This window comes from Biomphalaria glabrata, chromosome 14 (genome assembly GCF_947242115.1).
Source record: "Biomphalaria glabrata chromosome 14, xgBioGlab47.1, whole genome shotgun sequence".
Lineage (NCBI taxonomy): Eukaryota > Metazoa > Mollusca > Gastropoda > Planorbidae > Biomphalaria > Biomphalaria glabrata.
The window spans coordinates 17,344,990-17,350,795 of NC_074724.1; the positions used below are offsets into that span (position 1 = coordinate 17,344,990).

Below are 5,806 nucleotides of genomic sequence, written 5' to 3' on the forward strand. Positions count from 1 at the left end.
GAAGAAGTCATAAAAACACAACATTTGAAAGTTTGAAAAATGAGCTTGAAAAAGCCGCTGATATACTGTTGACCCAAATCGCCCTTTAACCGTTGAGACGGATGCTTCTGATATAGCCATTGCGGCTACCCTCAACCAAGATGGTCGGCCCGTTGCTTTCATCTCATGAATTAAAAGTGAAAGAAAACATTCATTAGTTGAGAAAGAAGCATATGCCATTGTTGAGTCGCTGAGGAAATGGAAACATTTCTTAGTTGTGAAAGCGTTAATACCAGTTACGGTTCCGTGATCTGTCTCTTTCATGTATAACAGGTCAGACAAGGGAAAAAAATTAAAAATGAAAAAATTCAGAGTTGGAAACTAGAACTCTCATGATTCCACTATGACGTCAACTATCGCCCTTTCAGGCAGAACACTGTAGCTGATACATTTACCAGAAACTTACTATCTGCCATCACTCAAAATGACCTTAAATTGCAGCATACTAGTTTTTACCATCCGGGCGTTACTCGACTATTGCACTATTTCCATGTGATGAAGTCAGAACTGTGATAAAACAATGTCAAACTTGAGCAGAGCTGAAGCCTCGTTTTTTTTTGTTTCGATAGCCAACCGAGAGCTTATTAAAGCGACTGAACCTTTTGAGAAAATTAGTATGGATTTTAAAGGATCTCTCCGTTATGTTTTAATAAATAGATATCTACTTACCATTATAGATTTATTTTCTAGATTCCCATTTGCTTTTGCATGTCCCAATATGTCTTCCTCTACCGTTGCTAAATGCGTTAATGAACTATTTGACCTATTTTGATTTCCAGTGTACGCCCACACTGACAGGGGAACTTCGTTTATGTCTAAAGAGATGCAGCATTTCCTCCACGAGATAGGAATCGCGACCTTTAGAACGACTCCTTTTAGCCAAAGAGAGAAATGACTAATAGAGAGACTAAACGGTACTTTATGGAAAGCCATCAATTTGGATTTACATCCTAAGGAATTGGACATAGCTAAATGGGAACTAGTACTAAATGATGCTCTGCAGTCCATCCGGTCATTACTATGCACTGCAACTAACAGGACACCACATGAACGACTTCTTGGGTTCAACCGAAGAAGTGGTTCCAGGACATACCTGCAAACATGTCCGGGTCCAGTCCTGCTGAAGAAGAACATTAGATCGTTTAAATATGATCCCATAACAGAAGAAGTTGATTTAGCAACATGCAATCCTCAGTACGCTGTTATCCAAACCCCAAACGGTCGAGAGAAAACAGGCTCATTACGAATGTTAGCCCCTAGGGAGGAACAAAAAGTTATAAAAATGAGAATCCGAGTGAAATATAGCTTGATACTAACTGCACTGGCCAAAGCTAGCCTCCCATGAATCAACCTACTGATTCTACGATGGGTGAATAAACCACCAGCCCCACTGAAGACATAGTAAGGCCGTCGAAAACTCAAGCATATGAAATTACACTAAGATACAATCTTAGAGTAAGGAGAAATAGGCCCTATTACAATGAATAAAAGCTTACCTGCTTACTAAAACTCTTAAATTGACATTCAATTTGTCAATACTACTCTCTAAAATGACATTTTATTTATTTTACTTTCTTCATTTTTCTATGTTACCTGACTTTGATATGATTTTTGATCTATCATTTTATATTTAAATATACTTTTATAATCTATCATGTTATATCAATATGTTACAGCCTGTCATGCTAATCCACATTGTTTGTTTACTTGAATCTCTAGTATCGTTCTGCATTTACTTAATTCTTTCATTGTTAATAATACTAGTAACCACAATTTGAACTGGGAGTGAATGGTATCAAAATTATATGCTGTATCGGTTGTCGTTCTTATGTTTACATGTGCTTGTAATTCGTTCGTAATAATGTCTTCACGAAATGTGTGTTGTTTAGTCATTTAATGTATTAAAGCCATACTAAGCGGACATGGTTTTCAACTCTGTTGTTATTATGTTCATAACATTTCTCTATAGTAAAAAAGTTTGAGGAAAAAAAACATTTAATGTACCAATTCTAATGAAGAGTATATAAATATTTTACGTACGACATTATAAAAAAGCACGTTTTCATTAATTGATTAATTGATGCCGACCACGTCCTCCAAAACTGCTCTCTCTACCAAGAGGCCCGTATAAGACATTGGCCCCAAATCACCCCAATAGAAAGAAAACTATATGGAGAGCTCCCTGATTTGGAAACCACTGCGCAGTTCATCTCATGTATTGGTCTAGTCATATGAACACTCCAACATAACAATGAGAACGATAAAGAAGAAAAAGAATTAATTGATTTATATTTTAAAAGAGAATAACGAAACAAAATACTTACCACTGGCAGGCAAGAAATAAAACTGAATAATCTAGCGGCAATCTAGCCCGAAGTATGCACTCTATACTTTTTATATGTAACATACATAGTTCTTTTCATACAACTTTTCCCTACTGTGAAACCTATGAAATGGACTGGGGAAATGCAAATAATACACTGACTATTTATAGACATTTCTATTAAATAGGCTATATTTTCTTTTCTTAAGACATCTAATAAATGTAAATCAGCACCAGAACTTATTTTACAATAACTCGTATTTATTTAGAGTAGGGCTTTTATTTACCTAATAACCATTTCTTTAGTATACTTTATTAAAAATCATTTTGCTGTGAAAACAAAAAAAAAAAAAAAACACTCTCTTTGTTAAGTGCAGTGTACTCAGGTGTTTGCATGCTAAAATATTTAGGTTACAAGCATAATAAGAGGTCGGCGTATATAATGTTTACTTTTATGTAAAATTAATTAAAATAGTATAACATTTGCTAATTGAGTTGTAAAGTATTAGAATATAGAGATAGGGATTCAATCTTGAAAAACTCCAAAAATAATTTTATTTTACCTCTATTTAAAATGTTTAAAGTTATTTTAGTTTACTCATTTTAGTTACGTTATGTTCAAGATTGTTTTAACCCCAATTTAATGCAATGCCTAAAGACCATCATATGTGTTTACTTTATGCTAATAATTTGCCCTTTCTATTTGCATTCTTGAGAGATACAGAAAATAATTACACAACTGTCGTATCATTCGCAAACAGTAAACATCTCACAGGGGTGCATTTGAATAAGTTACCTTCAAACATGTTCTGGTTGTTCATTGCTTCTGTTGAACGCGTGACTGTCAAACGAGTAGAGCCAAAGGCTCTTCGAACTCTATGCGTGTAAGCCTGCTTGAACAAACCGCTCTGTCTGGAAGAGGTCCAAGTCAATGAAAAAACATTGCTATTTCCGATGTATCTGGCATTCTGGGCGCATGGACGAAGGCCAAGTACACCGACACCCTCGCCATTTTGTTTTTACTAAATTAGCCGTGCAGGACTCGTAATTAGTGGAACGGTCCCTTGAATAACGGCGCATGGATTTTTGACAGGGACGTAAAAACTCTTTCAACTGTGCTAAGGGAAAGCTCTCGCATTTCCATAGTCATTCCAACAGAAGTTTTGGTTTGCTATTCAATAAGCCTAACGACATCATCTAGTGGTCGATTGAAACCACAATATACCATAGTACAAAACATAAATAACCTTGTCTCTGTCTATCTATCTCTCTGTCAATGGGTTATTTAAATATTATTCACTAAGTCTTCATTGGTGTGACAGTATGGTAATTTAAAGAACAGAAAACAACAAATATACTAATTTAATAAAACTACATTCAAACATTTCGAATAAGACTTTAAATGCACCCGAATTAGATAATAGCAACAGCTTCACTGCACAGAAATTTAACATCATTATTTTTTTTTTACAAATCTTATTTTAACTCACTTTGTCTATCTGTCTTGCACAATTTTGCTCGTTATTTCTTCCTCATCCATTAACGCGTCAAGTTAAAACCCTGCACAATTATTTATTGTGCCTGTCAAGACAAGATTTAAAAAATAGTTAATTAAATTTTGATAATTAGTTATTAGCAAGTGGAAGAAATTGTAATTGAGAGCTATGGCAGTACAAGCTCAACTTGTCCCCATTAACCTTGTGTAGAGAATTAGTTCGTTGCTTAAAATGTTTGAAACAAACAACGTTCTATTTTCATAAAGATTTTGCTGGCACATTAGTTAGTGTATAGGCCTGAGGCGGCATGAGCCTTTAAATGTAAATCGTAAATTTTTAAAATAAAAACAATTAAAAAGCTATTTCGGTAGCCTTAACACGGGTCAAGAGCAATCGTCATAGAAGGCCTAAACACTGGTCTGTTACGGTGCAACCCGTGTGCAGTGAAAACGGAAATAGCAATTTTTTAAATAAATATTATTATAGCTGATATCACTAAAAATAAAATTAAGCTAATGGGAACCTTGTTTCTCCTGCATTCTGACAATATTACAAATGTCTGGCTTTAAATTATTCAAAGCAAGACGAAGGTCTCCTCTAGTGGTTACATTTAGTCTACATTTCTTTGTTTACTCATAATCTTGTTACACATTAAATCTTTTTTAACTTTGTATGTTAATGGAAAAGCTAAAAATAATTTTATTTTCGACCACAGTTATGGAATTTTATAGGAACATTTATGTGTATTCAATGTTAACATTCTTTTTACTGAAGACTTTTTTTTCTGCAACTTAATTTTAACATCAGTAACTTGTTTAAAAGTTGTCATTTTTTAATTATTTTTTTATGTTTTTTTTTTTTTATTACATCCTAGAAGTGAATCATGATTTCCTCAAAGAGCATCGTTATGTGAAATGCATAGATATAATTGTCCTTCGGCAGTAACTAACAATAAACAAGTTATGTGGGATTGTAAAACTCTTTAAAATAGATTATCTATATTTCTCATTGAAATAGAAAATGATTTAATCAATAAATGTCAACTTCTTTCCTTGATGTTGGAGGTTGGTTTCATTAATTTGTGTTATATGCAGACTATGTAAAACGAAAATTTTTAAAGTCTTTTTAAGTCATCACCAACAAATACTTTCCTAAATTGTATTAAAAGAGCTTAACAAAACAAGCATTGCAACTTTATTTCGAAATCCAGCTAACCTCAGTTTACAATAATATTTTTATCATGATGATAATATGTTTTACAAAACTATTGAAAGATGATCGTAGTTTCGGCAAGGGTTTGTATTTTAATTACAGTTTTTATAATTTGATTCAAATAGGATTGATACTGTGGGCTAAACCTTTAACAACTTACAACTCACAAGGTGAATAGATCTGGATCATCTTGATCTATATTACTTATGATGCGTTTGTAGTGTCCAATCACCGATGGTGCCTCATGTGTTGCAATAAGCTACGTGACAATATAATTTATGAAATAATATTTCATCAGTAACCAAAAAAATTCAAACAACATCATAAGACATTTTTTTAATATGAAAAACTCTGTAATTTGCTAAGAGGCGACTAAAACATATTCTCAGTCTCCGTTTTTTTTATATTGTTACATTAATAGAAAGTTTGCGTTTGCATTTTAATATATTAACATAAGTAAGATAAAATAATTTATAATCTAAAAAGCCTATTACCTAGTTTGGTTATCATATCATAAACGTTTACGCGCGTAAGAAATAAAGACAATAAATTCCATTCGATTGCATCAATAAAGTAAGAATTTAAATACAGAAAATGGGGATTCCCGAATTCCATTTCTAACGTTGTTTATATTATTAAACTAGCTGACATTACCCGCGACCTGCGGGCTTTAGTTTGTGTATTACTAATCTGGTGGATTTGATTTAGATTTATGTCAAACTTAGCTAATGTTCTA

At 33.1% G+C, this 5,806-nt stretch overlaps 1 long non-coding RNA gene across 1 annotated transcript; it reads right to left on the reverse strand.

Annotated features, from left to right (window-relative positions):
- Positions 1-1,151: 1,151 nt before the first annotated feature.
- On the reverse strand, positions 1,152-5,374 carry LOC129922674 (uncharacterized). The gene is made up of 3 exons (XR_008774578.1): positions 5,238-5,374; positions 2,364-2,497; positions 1,152-1,295 (listed from the first exon to the last, which is right to left on the reverse strand). It is a non-coding gene; the product is annotated as an uncharacterized LOC129922674 (long non-coding RNA).
- Between the last annotated feature and the right edge of the window lie 432 nt (positions 5,375-5,806).